Raw genomic sequence first — 19767 nt, forward strand, 5'->3', positions numbered from 1 at the left:
AGATCCAATGCAATCAGTTTGAATTATAGGCCAACCGTAGAGAGACATAGAGTCAATGGCAGGCTAGAGGGAAATTGTAGAGAACCACTGATGTCAGTGTGGACAATAGGGAAACCGTAGGGAGCAATGGATTAAGTGTGGGCTATAGGGAAACCGTAGAGATCCAAAAGAGTCAGTGTTAGATATAGGGAAACCGTAGAGAGCTGCTGGAGAAAGTGTGGGCTATAGGGAAACCGTAGATAGCCATTGGAGTCTGGGTGGTCCATCGGAAAACATTAGAGAGCCGCTGGAGTCAGTGTGGGATATAGTGAAACCATAGAGAGCCACTGCAATCAGTTTGAACTATAGGCAAACCGTAGAGAGCCAGAGAGTCAATCGCAGGCTATAGAGAAATTGTAGAGAGTCACTGATGTCAGTGTGGACTATATGGAAACCGTAGGGAGCCATGGAGTAAGTGTGGGCAATAGGGAAACCATAGAGAGCCTCTGCAGTCAGTGTGGGTTTTAGGGAAACCGTAGACAGCCGTTGCAGACATTGTGGGCTATACGGAAAACGCTGGGGCCACTGGAGGCAGTGTGGACTATTCAGAAACCTTTGATAGCCACTGCCTTCCGTGTGTGCTAAAGGGAAACCGTAGGGGGCCTCTGCAGTCATTGTGGACTATAGGGAAGCCCTAGAGATCCACTGGAGGCAGTGTGGACTACAGAGAGACCGTGGGGAGCTACTGGAGTCAGCGGGGACTATAGGCAAAATGTAGAGAGCCAATGGAATCAGTGTTGGATATAGCAAAACAGTAGATGGCTGCTGGAGACAGTGTGGGCTACAGGGTATCCGTAGAAAGCCACTGGAGTCAATCAGAAGCTTTAGAGAAACCGTAAGGAGCCATTGGAGTCAGTGTGGGCTATAGGAAAACAGCAGAGAGCCGCTGGAGTCATTGTGGACTATAGAAAAACCATAGAGAGCCTCGGGATTCATTGTGGACTATAGGTAAACCGTAGAGAGCCATTGGAGTCAGCGTGAACTACAGAGAAAACTAAGACAGCCATTGGAGCCAGTGTGGAGTATAGGGAATCCGTAGAGAGCTGCTGGATTCAGTGTGGACTGTAGGGAACCTTAGAGATCCAATGGAGGCAGTGAGGGATATAGGGAAACATTAGGGAGCTGCTGGAGACAGCGTGGTTTATAGGGAAACCGTAGGGAGCCATTGGAGTCTGTGTGGTCTATCGGAAAGCATTAGAGAGCCGCTAAAGTCAGTGTGGGATATAGTGAAACCATAGAGAACCACTGCAATCAGTTTGAACTATAGGCAAACTGTAGAGAGCCATAGAGTCAATCGCAGGCTATAGGGAAATTGTAGAGAGCCACTGATGTCAGTCTGGAGTATAGGGAAACCGTGTGGAGCCATGGAGTAAGTGTGGGCTATAGGAAAACCATAGAGAGCCTCTGGAGTCAGTGTAGGTTTTAGGGAAACCGTAGACAGCTGCTGCAGACATTGTGGCTAAAGGGAAAACGTAGAGAGCCACTGGAGGCAGTGTGGACTATTCTGAAACTGTAGATAGCCACTGCCTTCTGTGTGTGCTATAGGGAAACTGTAGGGGGCCTCTGGAGTCATTGTGGACTATAGGGAAACCCTAGAGATGCAATGGAGGCAGTGTGGACTATAAAGAAATCGTAGGGAGCTAGTGGAGTCAGCGTGGACTATAGGGAAAATGTAGGGAGCCAATGGAGTCAGTGCTGGATATAGCAAAACAGTAGATGGCTGCTGGAGACAGTGTGGGCTACAGGGAATCCGTAGATAGCCACTGGAGTCAATCGGAAGCTATAGAGAAACCGTAAGGAGCCATTGGAGTCAGTGTGGTCTATAGGAAAACAGCAGAGATGAGCTGGAATCAGTGTTGTTTATAGAAAAACCACAGAGAGCCTCGGGAGTCATTGTGGAATACATATAAACCGTTGAGAGCCAGTGGAGGCAGTGTGGACTATAGGGAAACCGTAGAGAGCCACTGACGTTAGCGTAAACTACGGAGAAAAGGAAGACAGCCATTGGAGCCAGTGTGCACTATAGGAAATCCATAGAGAGTCATTCGATTCAGTGTGGACTGTAGGGAAACCTTTGATATCCAATGGGGGCAGTGAGGGATATAGGGAAACTGTAGGGAGCTGCTGGAGACAGCGTGGGTTATAGGGAAACCGTAGATAGCCATTGGAGTCATTGTGCTCCATTGGCAATCCGTGGAGAGCCAATGCAGTCATTGTGGACTTTAGGGAAAACGTAGAGAGCAACTGGAGTCTGTGTGGACAACAGAAAAATCATAGAGAGCCTCGGGAGTCATTGTGGACTATAGATAAATCGTAGAGAACCACTGGAGTCAGCGTGAACTACAGAGAAAACGAAGACAGCCAATGGAGCCAGTGTGGACTATAGGGAATCCGTAGAGAGCCACTGGATTCATTGTGGACTGTAGGGAAACCTTGGAGATCAAATGGAGGCAGTGAGGGATATAGGGAAACCTTAGGGAGCTACTGGAGACACCGTGGGCTATAGGGAAACCGTAGATAGCGATTGGAGTCAGTGTGGTCTATCGGAAATCCGTGGAGAGCCGCTGTCGTCAGTGTGGACTATAGGGAAACCATAGAGTGCCACTGGAGGCAGTGTGGACTATAAGGAAACCGTAGTTAGCCACTGGAGTCATTGTTGAATATCTGAAAACTGTAAAGAGCCACTGGAGACAGTGTGGACGCTAGGGAAACCGTAGAGAGCCACTTGCGTCATTGCGGGATATAGGGAAACTGTAGATATTCTCTGGAGTCAGTGTGGGCTATAGGGAAACCATAGAGAGCCACTGGAGTCAGAGTGGACACTAGGGAAACCGTAGAGAGCCACTTCAGTCGGTGTGGGCTATTGTGAAATGTAGAGAGCCACTGGAGTCAGTGTGGACTATAGGGAAGCCAAAGAGAGCCTCTTGTGTCAGTGTGGGATATAGGAAAACCGTAGAGAGCCACTGGAGTCAGTGCGGACTGTAGGGAAACCTCAGAGAGCAAGTGGAATCATTTTGGATATAGGGAAAGCTCAGAGAGCTGCTGGAGACAGTGTAGGGAATCCGTAGATAGCGTCTGGAGTCAATCGAAAGCTATAGAGGTAGCGTAGGGAGCCATTGGAGTCAGTGTAGGCTAACGGAAAACTGTAGCGAGCCGCTGGAGTCATTGTAGACTATAGGGAAAACGTAGAGAACAACTGGAGTCTGTGCGGAGTACAGAAAAACCATAGAGAGCCTCAGGAGTCATTGTGGACTATAGATAAACCGTAGAGAGCCAGTGGAGCCAGTGTGGACTATAGGGAAAGCGTAGTTGCCACTGGAGTCAATGCTGACTATGGGAACACTGTAGAGAGGCACTGGGGACAGTGTGGACCCTAGGGAAACCGTAGAGAGCCACTTGCGTCATTGCGGGATATAGGGAACCTGTAGATATTCTCTGGAGTCAGTGTGGGCTATAGGGAAACCATAGAGAGGCACTGGAGTCAGAGTGGACACTAGGGAAACCGTAGAGAGCCACTTCAGTCGGTGTGGGCTATTGTGAAACGTAGAGAGCCACTGGAGTCAGTGTGGACTATAGGGAAACCAAAGAGAGCCTCTTGTGTCAGTGTGGGATATAGTGAAACCGTAGAGAGCCACTGGAGTCAGTGTGGACTGTAGGGAAACCTCAGAGAGCAAATGGAGTCATTTTGGATATAGGGAAACCTCAGAGAGCTGCTGGAGACAGTGTAGGGAATCCGTAGATAGCGACTGGAGTCAATCGCAAGCCGTAGAGGTAGCATGTGGAGCCATTGGTGTCAGTGTAGGCTAACAGAAAACTGTAGGGAGCCGCTGGAGTCATTGTAGACTATACGGAAAACGTAGAGAACAACTGCAGTCTGTGCGGAGTACAGAAAAACCGTAGAGAGCCTCAGGAGTCATTGTGTACAATAGATAAACCGTAGAGAGCCAGTGGAGCCAGTGTGGACTATAGGGAAACCGTAGTTGCCACTGGAGTCAGTGCTGACTATGGGAAAACTGTAGAGAGCCACTGGGCACAGTGTGGACGCTAGGGAAACATTCGAGAGCCACTTGCGTCATTGCGGGATATAGGGAAACTGTAGATATTCTCTGGAGTCAATGTGGGCTATAGGGAAACCATAGAGAGCCACTGGAGTCAGAGTGGACACTAGGGAAACCGTAGAGATCCACTTCAGTCGGTGTGGGCTATTGTGAAACGTAGAGAGCCACTGGTGTCAGTGTGGACTATAGGGAAAGCAAAGAGAGCCTCTTGTGTCAGTGTGGCTATAGGGAAACCACAGATAGTCATTGGAGTCAGTGTGGTCTATCGGAATACCGAAGAGAGCCGTTGGAGTCAGTGTGGGCTATCGGGAAACCGTAGAGAGCCACTGTTGTCTGTGTGGAATATAGGCAAACCGCAGAGTTCCACTGCATTCAGTGTGGACCGTAGGGAAATGGTAGAGAGCTGCTGGAGACATTGTGGGCTTTAAGGAAACCGTAAAAACCATTGGAGTCAGTGTTTTCTATCGGAAAACCGTAGAGAGCCGCTGGAGTCAGTGTGGACTATAGGGAAACCGTAGAGAGCCACTGGAGTAAATGCGGTCGATAGGGAAAACATAGAGAGCCACTGGAGTCAGTGTGGGTTTTAGGGAAACGGTAGACAGCCACTGCAGACAGTGTGGGCTTTTGGGAAAACGTATAGAGCCACTGGTGTCTGTGTGGACTATAGGCAAACCGTAGAGAGCCATTGGATTCAGTGTAGACTGTTTGGAAACCTTAGAGAGCTGCTGGAGACAGTGTGGGCAATAGGGAAACCGCAGATAGCCACTGGAGTCAGTGTGGTCTACTGGAAAAACGCTGCGAGTGCTGGAGTCAATGTGGATTATAGGGAAACTGCATTGATCCGCTGGAGGCAGAGTGGACTATAGGGATATCGTAGAGAGCCACTGGAGACTGTGTGGACTATAGGGAAACCGTAGAGCGGCACTGGAGTCAGTGTGGAAAATAGGGAAACCGTAGGGAGCCACTGGAGACAGTGTGGATGCTAGGGAAATCGCAGAGATCCACTGGAGACTGTGTGGGCTATCGGGAACCCGTAGAAATCCACTGGAGTCAGTGTGGTCTATCGGAATATCGAAGAGAGCCGATGGAGTCAGTGTGGAATATAGGGAATCCTTAGAGAGCCACTGAAGACAGTGTGGGCTATCGGGAAACCGTAGAGAGCCACTGGTGTCTGTGTGGAATATAGGCAAACCGTAGAAACCCACTGCATTCAGTGTGGACCGTAGGGAAATGGTAGAGAGCTGCTGGAGACATTGTGGGCTTTAGGGAACCCATAGATAGCCATTGGAGTCTGTGTGCTCTATCGGAAAACCATAGAGAGCCGGTGGACTCAGTGTGGACGAAAGGGAAACCGTAGAGAGCCACTGGAGTCAGTGTGAACTAAAGGGAAACCATAGAGAGCCAATGGAGTCAGTATGGTCTCTAGAGAAACCGTAGAGAGTGCCGGGGGTCCCTAAGGGCTAAGGGAGACCGTAGAGAGCCGCTGGAGTCAGTGTGGACTATAGGCAAACCGTAGAGAGCCATTGGATTCAGTGTAGACTGTATGAAAACCTTATAGAGCTGCTGGAGACAGTGTAGGCAAAAGGGAAACCGCAGATAGTCATTGGAGTCAGTGTGGTCTACTGGAAAAACGCAGAGAGAGCTGGAGTCAGTGTGAATTATAGGGAAACTGCAGTGATCCACTGGGGGCAGAGTGGACTATAGGGAAATCGTAGAGAGCCACTGGAGACTGTGTGGACTTAAGGGAAACCGTAGAGCGGCACTGGAGACAGTGTGGACAATAGGGAAACCGTAGGGAGCCACTGCAGTCAGTGTGGACTCTAGGGAAACCATAGAGATCCACTGGAGGCAGTGTGGGCTATAGGGAAACTGTAGAGATCCACTGGAGTCAGTGTGGACTATAGGAATACCAAAGAGAGCCGATGGAGTCAGTGTGGAATATAGGGAATCCTTAGAGAGCCACTGGAGGCAGTGTGGGCTATCGGGAAACCGTAGAGAGCCACTGGTGTCTGTGTGGAATATAAGCAAACCGTAGAGTCCCACCGCTTTCAGTGTGGATAGTAGAGAAATGGTAGAGAGCTGCTGGAGACATTGTGGGCTTTAGGCAAACCATAGATAGCCATTGGAGTCAGTGTGCTCTATCGGAAAACCGTAGAGAGCCGCTGGAGTCAGTGTGGACTATAGGGAAACCGTAGAGAGCCACTGGAGTCATGTGGACTATAGGGAAACCCTCGAGAGCCAATGGATTCAGTGTGGACTCTAGAGAAACCGTAGAGAGCTCCGGGGGTCCCTGAGGGCTAAAGGGAAAACGTAGAGAGCCACTGGAGTCTGTGTGGACTATAGGGAAACCGTAAAGTGGCACTGGAGTCAGTGTGGATGCTAGGGAAATCGCAGAGATCCACTGGAGACAGTGTGGGCTATAGGGAAATCGCAGATAGTCATTGGAGTCAGTGTGGATGCTTGGGAAATCGCAGAGAGCCACTGGAGACAGTGTGGGCTATGGGAACCGTAGAGATCCACTGGAGTCAGTTTGGACTATAGGGAAACAGTAGATAATCATTGGAGTCAGTTTGGTCTATCGGAATACCGAAGAGAGCCGATGGAGTCAGTGTGGAATATAGCGAATCATTAGAGAGCCACTGAAGACAGGGTGGGCTATCGGCAAACCGTAGAGAGCCACTGGTGTCTGTGTGGAATATAGGCAAACCGTAGAGTCCCACTGCATTCAATGTGGACTAGAGGGAAACGGTAGAGAGCCACTGGAGTCAGTGTGGACTATAGGGATCCGTAGAGTGCCAATGAATTCGGTGTGGACTCTTGGGAAACCGTAGAGATCCACGGGAGTCAGTGTGGACTAGAGGGAAATGGTACTGTGCCAAAGGAGTCAGTGTGGAATATAGGGAATCCTTAGCGAGCCACTGAAGACAGTGTGGGCTATCGGAAAACCGTAGAGAGCCGCTGGAGTCAGTGTGGACTATAGGGAAACCGTAGAGAGCCACTGGAGTCATGTGGACTATAGGGGAACCCTCGAGAGCCAATGGATTCAGTGTGGACTCTAGAGAAACCGTAGAGAGCTCCGGGGGTCCCTGAGGGCTAAAGGGAAAACGTAGAGAGCCACTGGAGACTGTGTGGACTATAGGGAAACCGTAAAGTGGCACTGGAGTCAGTGTGGATGCTAGGGAAATCGCAGAGATCCACTGGAGACCGTGTGGGCTATAGGGAAATCGCAGATAGTCATTGGAGTCAGTGTGGATGCTTGGGAAATCGCAGAGAGCCGCTGGAGACAGTGTGGGCTATGGGAACCGTAGAGATCCACTGGAGTCAGTTTGGACTATAGGGAAACAGTAGATAATCATTGGAGTCAGTTTGGTCTATCGGAATACCGAAGAGAGCCGATGGAGTCAGTGTGGAATATAGCGAATCATTAGAGAGCCACTGAAGACAGGGTGGGCTATCGGCAAACCGTAGAGAGCCACTGGTGTCTGTGTGGAATATAGGCAAACCGTAGAGTCCCACTGCATTCAATGTGGACTAGAGGGAAACGGTAGAGAGCCACTGGAGTCAGTGTGGACTATAGGGATCCGTAGAGTGCCAATGAATTCGGTGTGGACTCTTGGGAAACCGTAGAGATCCACGGGAGTCAGTGTGGACTAGAGGGAAATGGTACTGTGCCAAAGGAGTCAGTGTGGAATATAGGGAATCCTTAGCGAGCCACTGAAGACAGTGTGGGCTATCGGGAAACCGTAGAGAGCCACTGGTGCCTGTGTGGAATATAGGCAAACCGTAGAGTCCCACTGGATTCAGTGTGGACCGTAGGGAAACGGTAGAGAGCTGCTGGAGACAGTGTGGGCTATAGGGAAACCGCAGATAGCCATTGGAGTCAGTGTGGTCTATTGGAAAACCTCAGAGAGCCGCTGGAGTCATTGTGGACAATAGCAAATCATAGAGAGCCTCAGGAAACAGTATGGACTATAGGGAAACGTGAGAGAGCCACTGGAGTCAGTGTGGACTATAGGGAAACCGCAGAGAGCCACTGGAGGCAGTTTGGACTATTCGGAAACCATAGATAGCCACTGGAGACAGTGTGGGCTATCGGGAAACCGTAGAGAGCCACTGGTGTCTGTGTGGAATATTGGCAAAGCGTAGATTTCCACTGCATTCAGTGTGGACCGTAGGGAAATGGTAGAGAGCTGCTGGCAACAGTGTGGGCTTTAGGGAAACCGTAGTTAGCCATTGGAGTCAGTGTGGTCTATTGGAAAACAGTAGAGAGCCGCTGGAGTCAGTGTGGACTATAGTGAAACCATAGAGAGCCAATGCAATCAGTGTGGACTATAGGCAAACCGTAAGAGAGCCTTAGAGTCAATCGCAGGTTATTGAGAAATTGTGGAGAGCCACTGGTGTCAGTGTGGACTATAGGGAAATGGTAAGGAGCCATGGTGTACGTGTGGGCTAGAGGGAAACCATAGAGAGCCACTGGAGTCAGTCTGGGTTTTAGGGAAACGGTAGACAGCCACTGCAGACATTGTGGGCTTTTGGGAAAACGTAGAGAGACACTGGTGTCTGTGTGGACTATAGGCAAACCGTAAATAGCCATTGGATTCAGTGTAGACGGTATGGAAACTTTGGAGAGCTGCTGGAGACAGTGTAGGCAAAAGGGAAACCGCAGATATCCATTGGAGTCAGTGTGGTCTACTGGAAAAACGCAGAGAGAGCTGGAGTCAGTGTGGATTATAGGGAAACTGTAGTGATTCACTGGAGGCAGAGTGGACTATAGGGAAATCGTAGAGAGTTACTGGAGACTGTGTGGACTTAAGGGAAACCGTAGAGCGGCACTGGAGTCAGTGTGGACAATAGGGAAACCGTAGGGAGCCACTGCAGTCAGTGTGGAAGCTAGGGAAATCGCAGAGAGCCACTGGAGTCAGTGTGCATGCTAGGGAAATCGCAGAGAGCCACTGGAGACAGAGTGGGCTATAGGGACACCGTAGAGATCCATTGGAGTCAGTGTGGAATATAGGCAAACCGTAGAGTCCCACTGGATTCAGCGTGGACCGTAGGGAAAAGGTAGAGAGCTGCTTGAGACAGTGTGGGCTATAGGAAAACCGCAGATAGCCATTGGAGGCAGTGTGGTTTATTGAAAAACCGCAGAGTGCCGCTGGAGTCAGTGTGGACTCTAGGGAAACCTTAGAGAGCCGTGGGAGTCACTGTGGACTAGAGGGAAATGGTACTGAGCCACTGGAGTTAGTGTGGATTCTAGGGAATCCGTAGAGTGTCACTGGAGACAGTGTGGGCTTTTGTGAAACCATGGAGAGAGCCAATGGAGGTAGTCTGATGTATAGGGAAACCATAGAGAGCCACTGGAGTTAGTGTGGACTATAGGGAACTGTAGAGAGCCACTGGATTTATTGTTAGATATAGGGAGACCGTAGAGAGGTGCTGGAGATATTGTGGGCTATAGGGAAACCGTAGATAGGCATTGGAGTCTGTATGGTCTATCGTAAAACCGTAGAGAGCCGCTGGAGTCAGTGTTGGATATAGAAAAACCGTAGAGAGCCACTGCAATCAGTGTGGACTATAGGCGAAGTGTAGAGAGCCATAGAGTCAATCGCAGGCTATTGGGAAAATGTAGAGAGCCACTGGTGTCAGTGAGGACTATAGGGAAACCGTAGGGAGCCATCGAGTAAGTGAGGGCTATAGGAAACCGCAGAGAGCCAAGGGAGAGAGTGTGGGTTTTAGGGGAACCGTAGAGAGCTGCTGCAGACAGTGTGGGCTAGAGGGAAACGGCAGATAGCCATTGGAGTCAAAGTGGTCTACTGGAAAAATGCAGAGAGCCGCTGGAGTCAGTGTGGATTATAGGGAAACTGCAGAGATCCACTGTAGGCAGATTGGACTCTAGGGAAATTGTAGAGAGCCACAGGAGACAGTGTGCGCTATAGGGAAACCGTAGAGATCCACTGGACGCAGTGTGGACTATAGGGAATACGTAGAGAGCCACTGAAGACAGTGTGGGCTATCGGGGAAGCGTAGAGAGCCACTGGTGTCTGTGTGGAATATAGGCAAACAGTAGAGTCCCACAGCATTCAGTGCAGACCGTAGGAAATGGTAGAGAGCTGCTGGAGACAGTGTGGGCTTCAGGGAATCCGTAGATAGTCATTGGAGTCAGTGTGATCTATGGGAAAACCATATAGAGCCGCTGGAGTCGTTGTGGACTATAGGGAAACCGTAGAGGGCCACTGGATTCAGTGTGGACTCTAAGAAAACGGTAGAGAGCCAGGGGAGTCAGGGTGGACTAGAGGGAAATCGTAGAGAGCCTCTGGAGTCAGTCTGGATTCTAGGGAATCCGTAGATAGCCACGGAAGTCAGTATGGACTAGAGGGAAATCGTAGAGAGCCACTGGAGTCAGTCTGGATTCTAGGGAATCCGTAGAGAGCCACGGAAGTCACTGTGGACTAGAGGGAAACCGTAGAGAGCCACTGGAGACAGTGTGGGCTGAAGGGAAACCGTACAGAGCCAGTGGAGTCAGTGTGGACTTTAGGAAAACCAGAGAGAGGCAATGGATGCAATGTGGGATATAGGGAAACCGTAGTGAGCTGCTGGAGAAAGTGTGGGCTATAGAGAATCCGAAGATTGCCATTGGAGTCTGAGTGGTCTATTGGAAATCGCTAGGGAATGGCGGTACTCAGTGTGGACAATAGGGAAACGGTAGAGGGCCACTGGAGACATTGTGAACTATAGGGAAACCGTGGTGAGCCTCTGGAGTCAGCGTGGGTTACAGGGAAAGCATAGAGAGCCACTGTGGACTACAGGGAAACTGTAGATAGCCACTTGAAACAGTGTGTGATATAGGTAAACCGTAGAGAGTCTCTGCAGTCAGTGTGGGCTTTAGGGAAACCGTAGAGAGCCATTGGAGTCAGTGTGGGCTGTAGGGAAATCTCAGATAGCAAATGGAGTCAAGGGAAACTGTAATGAGCTGCGGGTGACTGTGTTGGCTGTACCGAAACCGTAGATAGCCATTAGAGTCATTCACAGTCTACATGGAAACTGTAGGGATACATAGAAGTCAATATGGTCTATAGCAAAACCGTAGAGCGCAGCTGGAGTCATTGTGGACTACAGTGAAACAGTGTAGGGACACTGGAGTCAGTGTGAACTATAGGGAAAACGTAGAGAGCCACTGGATTCATTGTGGACTCCACAGAAACCGTAGAGGGCACGAGGTGTCAGTGTGGACTGTTGGGAAACCGTAGAGAACCACTGGAGTCAGTGTGGATTCTAGGGAAACCGTAGAGTGCCACTGGATTCAGTGTGATATAGCAAAACAGTAGAGAGCTGCTGGAGTCAGTGTGGGCTATAGTGAAACCGTAGAGAGCCACTGGAATCACTGTGGACTATAGGCAAATCGTAGAGAGCCACTGGAGTCAATCACAGGCTATAGAGACAATGTAGAGATCGACTGGTGTCATTCTGGACTATAGGCAATTCGTAGGGGGCCGCTGGAGTAAGTGTGGGCTGTAGGGATACCATAGAGAGCCCCCGGAATCACTGTAGGAAATAGAGTATCCGTAGACAGCCGCTGCAGACAGTGCGGACTATAGGGAAACCGTGCAGAACAAAAAGTGTCCGTGTGGACGATCAGCAAACCGTAGAGATCCACTGGATTCACTGTGGACTGTAGGGAAAACCTAGAGAGACATTGTTGGCTATAAGGAAACCGCAGATAGCCATTGGAGGCAGTATTATCTCCAGTGTGGACTATGGGAAACCTGTAGAGAGCCACTGGAGTGAGTGTGGACAATAGGGAAACCGTTGGGAGCCACTGCAGTCAGTGTCGGCAATAGTGAATCCGGAGAGATCCACTGGAGTCAGTGTGGTCTATAGGGAACCCGCAAAGAGCCAATGGAGTCAGTTGGGATATAGGGAAACCTTAGACAGCCCCAGGATCCAGTATGTGCTATTGGGAATCTGTAGAGAGCCACTGGAGTCAAACGCAGTCTACAGGGCAACCATAGAGAGCCACTGGTGTCAGAATGGACAATAGGGAAAACTTAGGGAGCCCCTGGCATCAGTTTGTGCTATAGGGAAAACGTAGACAGCCGCTGCAGTCAGTGTGGGTTATAGGGATACCGTAGAGACCCATTGGTGTTAGTTTGGACTATAGGGAAACCGAAGAGAGCCACGTGAGTGAGTGTGGGATATAGGGAAACAGTAGAGGGTCTCTGGAGTCAGTGTGGGCTATAGGGAAACCGTGGAGAGCTACTGGCGCCAATGTGGACTGTACGGAAACATCAGAGAGACAATGGAGTCAGTTTGGCATATAGGGAAACCGTAGTGAGTTGCTGGAGACAGTGTGGGCAATAGGGAAACCGTACAGAGCCACTAGATTAATTCGCAGGCTATAGGGAATACGGAGGGAGCCATTGGAGTCATTGTGGTCTATAGGAAAACCGTTGAGAGCAGCTGGAGTCAGTGTGGGCTATAATGAAAGCGTAGAGAAGCACTGTAGTAAGAGTGGACTATAGGGAATCCATAGAGAGCCACGGGATTCAGTGTGGACCCTAGGGAAGCCGTAGAGAGCCCCGGGAGTCAGCATGGACTATTGGGAAACCATAGAGAGCCTCAAGAGACAGTGTGGATTGAAGGGAAAATGTAGAGAGCCACTGGAGAAAAATGAGGGCTATAGGGAAACCGTAGAGAGTCACTGGAGTCAGTGTGGACTATAGTGAAAACGTTGAGTGCTATTTGGAGTCAGTGTGGGATATAGCAAAACAGTAGAGAGCTGCTTTAGTCAGTGTGGACTATAGGGAATCCGTAGAGAGCCACGGAAGTCACTGTGGACTAGAGGGAAACCGTAGAGAGCCACTGTAGCCTGTGTGGATTCTAGGGAAACTGTAGAGAGCCACTGGAGACAGTGTGGGCTGAAGGGAAACCGTACAGAGCCAGTGGAGTCAGTGTGGACTTTAGGAAAACCAGAGAGAGGCAATGGATGCAATGTGGGATATAGGGAAACCGTAGTGAGCTGCTGGAGAAAGTGTGGGCTATAGAGAATCCGAAGATTGCCATTGGAGTCTGAGTGGTCTATTGGAAATCGCTAGGGAATGGCTGTACTCAGTGTGGACAATAGGGAAACGGTAGAGGGCCACTGGAGACATTGTGAACTATAGGGAAACCGTGGTGAGCCTCTGGAGTCAGCGTGGGTTACAGGGAAAGCATAGAGAGCCACTGTGGACTACAGGGAAACTGTAGATAGCCACTTGAAACAGTGTGTGATATAGGTAAACCGTAGAGAGTCTCTGCAGTCAGTGTGGGCTTTAGGGAAACCGTAGAGAGCCATTGGAGTCAGTGTGGGCTGTAGGGAAATCTCAGATAGCAAATGGAGTCAAGGGAAACTGTAATGAGCTGCGGGTGACTGTGTTGGCTATACCGAAACCGTAGATAGCCATTAGAGTCATTCACAGTCTACATGGAAACTGTAGGGATACATAGAAGTCAATATGGTCTATAGCAAAACCGTAGAGCGCAGCTGGAGTCATTGTGGACTACAGTGAAACAGTGTAGGGCCACTGGAGTCAGTGTGAACTATAGGGAAAACGTAGAGAGCCACTGGATTCATTGTGGACTCCACAGAAACCGTAGAGGGCACGAGGTGTCAGTGTGGACTGTTGGGAAACCGTAGAGAACCACTGGAGTCAGTGTGGATTCTAGGGAAACCGTAGAGTGCCACTGGATTCAGTGTGATATAGCAAAACAGTAGAGAGCTGCTGGAGTCAGTGTGGGCTATAGTGAAACCGTAGAGAGCCACTGGAATCACTGTGGACTATAGGCAAATCGTAGAGAGCCACTGGAGTCAATCACAGGCTATAGAGACAATGTAGAGATCGACTGGTGTCATTCTGGACTATAGGCAATTCGTAGGGGGCCGCTGGAGTAAGTGTGGGCTGTAGGGATACCATAGAGAGCCCCCGGAATCACTGTAGGAAATAGAGAATCCGTAGACAGCCGCTGCAGACAGTGCGGACTATAGGGAAACCGTGCAGAACAAGAAGTGTCCGTGTGGACGATCAGCAAACCGTAGAGATCCACTGGATTCACTGTGGACTGTAGGGAAAACCTAGAGAGACATTGTTGGCTATAAGGAAACCGCAGATAGCCATTGGAGGCAGTATTATCTCCAGTGTGGACTATGGGAAACCTGTAGAGAGCCACTGGAGTGAGTGTGGACAATAGGGAAACCGTTGGGAGCCACTGCAGTCAGTGTCGGCAATAGTGAATCCGGAGAGATCCACTGGAGTCAGTGTGGTCTATAGGGAACCCGCAAAGAGCCAATGGAGTCAGTTGGGATATAGGGAAACCTTAGACAGCCCCAGGATCCAGTATGTGCTATTGGGAATCTGTAGAGAGCCACTGGAGTCAAACGCAGTCTACAGGGCAACCATAGAGAGCCACTGGTGTCAGAATGGACAATAGGGAAAACTTAGGGAGCCCCTGGCATCAGTTTGTGCTATAGGGAAAACGTAGACAGCCGCTGCAGTCAGTGTGGGTTATAGGGATACCGTAGAGACCCATTGGTGTTAGTTTGGACTATAGGGAAACCGAAGAGAGCCACGTGAGTGAGTGTGGGATATAGGGAAACAGTAGAGGGTCTCTGGAGTCAGTGTGGGCTATAGGGAAACCGTGGAGAGCTACTGGCGCCAATGTGGACTGTACGGAAACATCAGAGAGACAATGGAGTCAGTTTGGGATATAGGGAAACCGTAGTGAGTTGCTGGAGACAGTGTGGGCAATAGGGAAACCGTACAGAGCCACTAGATTAATTCGCAGGCTATAGGGAATACGGAGGGAGCCATTGGAGTCATTGTGGTCTATAGGAAAACCGTTGAGAGCAGCTGGAGTCAGTGTGGGCTATAATGAAAGCGTAGAGAAGCACTGTAGTAAGAGTGGACTATAGGGAATCCATAGAGAGCCACGGGATTCAGTGTGGACCCTAGGGAAGCCGTAGAGAGCCCCGGGAGTCAGCATGGACTATTGGGAAACCATAGAGAGCCTCAAGAGACAGTGTGGATTGAAGGGAAAATGTAGAGAGCCACTGGAGAAAAATGAGGGCTATAGGGAAACCGTAGAGAGTCACTGGAGTCAGTGTGGACTCTAGTGAAAACGTTGAGTGCTATTTGGAGTCAGTGTGGGATATAGCAAAACAGTAGAGAGCTGCTTTAGTCAGTGTGGACTATAGGGAATCCGTAGAGAGCCACGGAAGTCACTGTGGACTAGAGGGAAACCGTAGAGAGCCACTGTAGCCTGTGTGGATTCTAGGGAAACTGTAGAGAGCCACTGGAGACAGTGTGGGCTGAAGGGAAACCGTACAGAGCCAGTGGAGTCAGTGTGGACTTTAGGAAAACCAGAGAGAGGCAATGGATGCAATGTGGGATATAGGGAAACCGTAGTGAGCTGCTGGAGAAAGTGTGGGCTATAGAGAATCCGAAGATTGCCATTGGAGTCTGAGTGGTCTATTGGAAATCGCTAGGGAATGGCTGTACTCAGTGTGGACAATAGGGAAACGGTAGAGGGCCACTGGAGACATTGTGAACTATAGGGAAACCGTGGTGAGCCTCTGGAGTCAGCGTGGGTTACAGGGAAAGCATAGAGAGCCACTGTGGACTACAGGGAAACTGTAGATAGCCACTTGAAACAGTGTGTGATATAGGTAAACCGTAGAGAGTCTCTGCAGTCAGTGTGGGCTTTAGGGAAACCGTAGAGAGCCATTGGAGTCAGTGTGGGCTGTAGGGAAATCTCAGATAGCAAATGGAGTCAAGGGAAACTGTAATGAGCTGCGGGTGACTGTGTTGGCTATACAGAAACCGTAGATAGCCATTAGAGTCATTCACAGTCTACATGGAAACTGTAGGGATACATAGAAGTCAATATGGTCTATAGCAAAACCGTAGAGCGCAGCTGGAGTCATTGTGGACTACAGTGAAACAGTGTAGGGCCACTGGAGTCAGTGTGAACTATAGGGAAAACGTAGAGAGCCACTGGATTCATTGTGGACTCCACAGAAACCGTAGAGGGCACGAGGTGTCAGTGTGGACTGTTGGGAAACCGTAGAGAACCACTGGAGTCAGTGTGGATTCTAGGGAAACCGTAGAGTGCCACTGGATTCAGTGTGATATAGCAAAACAGTAGAGAGCTGCTGGAGTCAGTGTGGGCTATAGTGAAACCGTAGAGAGCCACTGGAATCACTGTGGACTATAGGCAAATCGTAGAGAGCCACTGGAGTCAATCACAGGCTATAGAGACAATGTAGAGATCGACTGGTGTCATTCTGGACTATAGGCAATTCGTAGGGGGCCGCTGGAGTAAGTGTGGGCTGTAGGGATACCATAGAGAGCCCCCGGAATCACTGTAGGAAATAGAGAATCCGTAGACAGCCGCTGCAGACAGTGCGGACTATAGGGAAACCGTGCAGAACAAGAAGTGTCCGTGTGGACGATCAGCAAACCGTAGAGATCCACTGGATTCACTGTGGACTGTAGGGAAAACCTAGAGAGACATTGTTGGCTATAAGGAAACCGCAGATAGCCATTGGAGGCAGTATTATCTCCAGTGTGGACTATGGGAAACCTGTAGAGAGCCACTGGAGTGAGTGTGGACAATAGGGAAACCGTTGGGAGCCACTGCAGTCAGTGTCGGCAATAGTGAAAAAAGAGAGATCCACTGGAGTCAGTGTGGTCTATAGGGAACCCGCAAAGAGCCAATGGAGTCAGTTGGGATATAGGGAAACCTTAGACAGCCCCAGGATCCAGTATGTGCTATTGGGAATCTGTAGAGAGCCACTGGAGTCAAACGCAGTCTACAGGGCAACCATAGAGAGCCACTGGTGTCAGAATGGACAATAGGGAAAACTTAGGGAGCCCCTGGCATCAGTTTGTGCTATAGGGAAAACGTAGACAGCCGCTGCAGTCAGTGTGGGTTATAGGGATACCGTAGAGACCCATTGGTGTTAGTTTGGACTATAGGGAAACCGAAGAGAGCCACGTGAGTGAGTGTGGGATATAGGGAAACAGTAGAGGGTCTCTGGAGTCAGTGTGGGCTATAGGGAAACCGTGGAGAGCTACTGGCGCCAATGTGGACTGTACGGAAACATCAGAGAGACAATGGAGTCAGTTTGGGATATAGGGAAACCGTAGTGAGTTGCTGGAGACAGTGTGGGCAATAGGGAAACCGTACAGAGCCACTAGATTAATTCGCAGGCTATAGGGAATACGGAGGGAGCCATTGGAGTCATTGTGGTCTATAGGAAAACCGTTGAGAGCAGCTGGAGTCAGTGTGGGCTATAATGAAAGCGTAGAGAAGCACTGTAGTAAGAGTGGACTATAGGGAATCCATAGAGAGCCACGGGATTCAGTGTGGACCCTAGGGAAGCCGTAGAGAGCCCCGGGAGTCAGTGTGGATTGAAGGGAAAATGTAGAGAGCCACTGGAGAAAAATGAGGGCTATAGGGAAACCGTAGAGAGTCACTGGAGTCAGTGTGGACTATAGTGAAAACGTTGAGTGCTATTTGGAGTCAGTGTGGGATATAGCAAAACAGTAGAGAGCTGCTTTAGTCAGTGTGGACTATAGGGAAACCGTAGAGAGCCACTGCAGTCAATCGCAAGCTACAGGGAAAATGTTGAGAGTGACTGGATTCAGTGTGGACTCTAGGGAAACCGTAGAGAGCCCCAGGAGTCAGTGTGGATGATTGGGAAAACGTAGAGGGCCGCTGGAGTCAGTGTGGATTGTAGCGAACTGTAGTGAGCCACTGGAGACAGTGAGGGCTATAGGGAAACCGTAGAGAGCCTGTGGATTCAGTGTGGACTATAGGGAAACCGTAGAGTGCCATTAAGAGTCAGTGTGGGATATAGCAAAACAGTAGAGAGCCGCTATTGTCAGCGTGGACTATATTGAAACCGTAGAGGGCCTCTGGAATCAGTGCGGACTATAGGCAAACCGTAGAGAGCCGCTGCAGTTAATCGTAGGGTATAGGGAAAATGTAGAGAGCAACTGGCGTCAATGTGGAATACAGCGAAACTGTAGGGTGCCACTGGAGTAAATGTGGGCTAAAGGGAAACCATAGAGAGCCCCTGGAGTCAGTGCGGCTTATAAGGAAACCGTAGACAGCCGCTGCAGACATTGTTATAGGGAAAACGTAGAGGGCCACTGCTGCCGGTCTGGAATATAGGCAACCATTAAAGAGCCACTGGATTCAGTGTGGACTATGGGCAAACCGTAGAGAGCCACATGAGCCAATCACAGACTATAGGGAAAATGTAGAGAGCGACCGGTATCATTTTGGACTATAGGGAAACCGTAGTGAGCCACTGGAGTAAGTGTGGGCTATAGGGAAACCGTAGACAGCCCCAGGATACAGTGTGGGCTACTGGGAAAAAGTAGAGAGCCACTGGAGTCAAAAGCATGCTATAGGGCAACCATAGAGAGCCACTGGTGTCAGTATGGACTATAGGGACACTGTACGGAGCCCCTGGCGTCAAGGTGGGCTATAGGGAAACCGTAGACAGTCACTGCCGTCAGTGTGGCCTATAGAGAAGCCATAGAGAGCCATTGGTGTTAGTGTGGAATATAGGGAAACAGTAGAGACCACTTGAGTCAGTGTGGGATATAGGGAAACCGTAGAGAGACTCTGAAGTCAGTGTGGGCTATAGGGAAATCGTAGAGAGCCACTGGAGTCATTGTGGACTGTACGGAAACCTCGCAGAGCCAATGGAATCAGTGTGGGATATAGAGAAACCGTAGTGAGTTGCTGGAGACAGTGTGGTTTATAGGGAAACCGTAGGGAGCCATTGGAGTCAGTGTGGTCTGTAGAGAAAACATAGAGAGCCATTTGGAGTCTTTGTGGAAAATAGCAAAACAGTAGAGAGCCGCTGTAGTCAGTGTGGACTATAGTGAAACTGTAGAGGGCCTCTGGAATCAGTGTGGACTATAGTTAAATCTTAGAGTGCCACTGTAGTCAGATTGGAATATTGGGAAACCGTAGAGAGCCACTGGATTCAGTGTGGACTCTAAGGAAAACAAAGAGGGCAGCTGGAGTCACTGTGGTTTCCAGGAAAAATGTAGAGAGCCACGGGAGACAGTGAGGGCTATAGGGAAAAAGTAGATAGCCACTGGAGTCAGTGTGGACTATTGGGAAACCGTGGAGTGCCACTGGATACAGTGTGATATAGCAAAACAGTAGAGAGCCGCTGGAGTCAGTGTGGGCTATAGTGAAACCGTAGAGAGCCACTGGAATCAGCGTGGACTATAGGCAAATCGTAGAGAGCCACTGGAGTCAATAGCAGTCTATAGAGAAAATGTAGAGATCGACTGGTGTCATTGTGGACTAATGGGAATTCATAGGGTGCCGCTGGAGTAAGTGTGGGCTGTAGGGATATGATAGAGAGCCCCTGGAGTCACTGTAGGTCATAGGGAATCCGTAGACAGCCGCTGCAGACAGTGTGGGTTATAGGGAAACCTTAGAGAGCCACTGGAGCCGATCTGGAATATAGGCTACCATAAAAGTGCCACAGGATACAGTGTGGACTATGGGCAAAACGTAGAGATCCACTGGATTCAGTGTGGACTGTAGAGAAAACCTAGAGAGCTGCTGGAGACATTGTTGGCTATAAGGAAATCGCAGATAGCCATTG

Source organism: Carcharodon carcharias, chromosome 22 (genome assembly GCF_017639515.1).
Source record: "Carcharodon carcharias isolate sCarCar2 chromosome 22, sCarCar2.pri, whole genome shotgun sequence".
NCBI lineage: Eukaryota > Metazoa > Chordata > Chondrichthyes > Lamniformes > Lamnidae > Carcharodon > Carcharodon carcharias.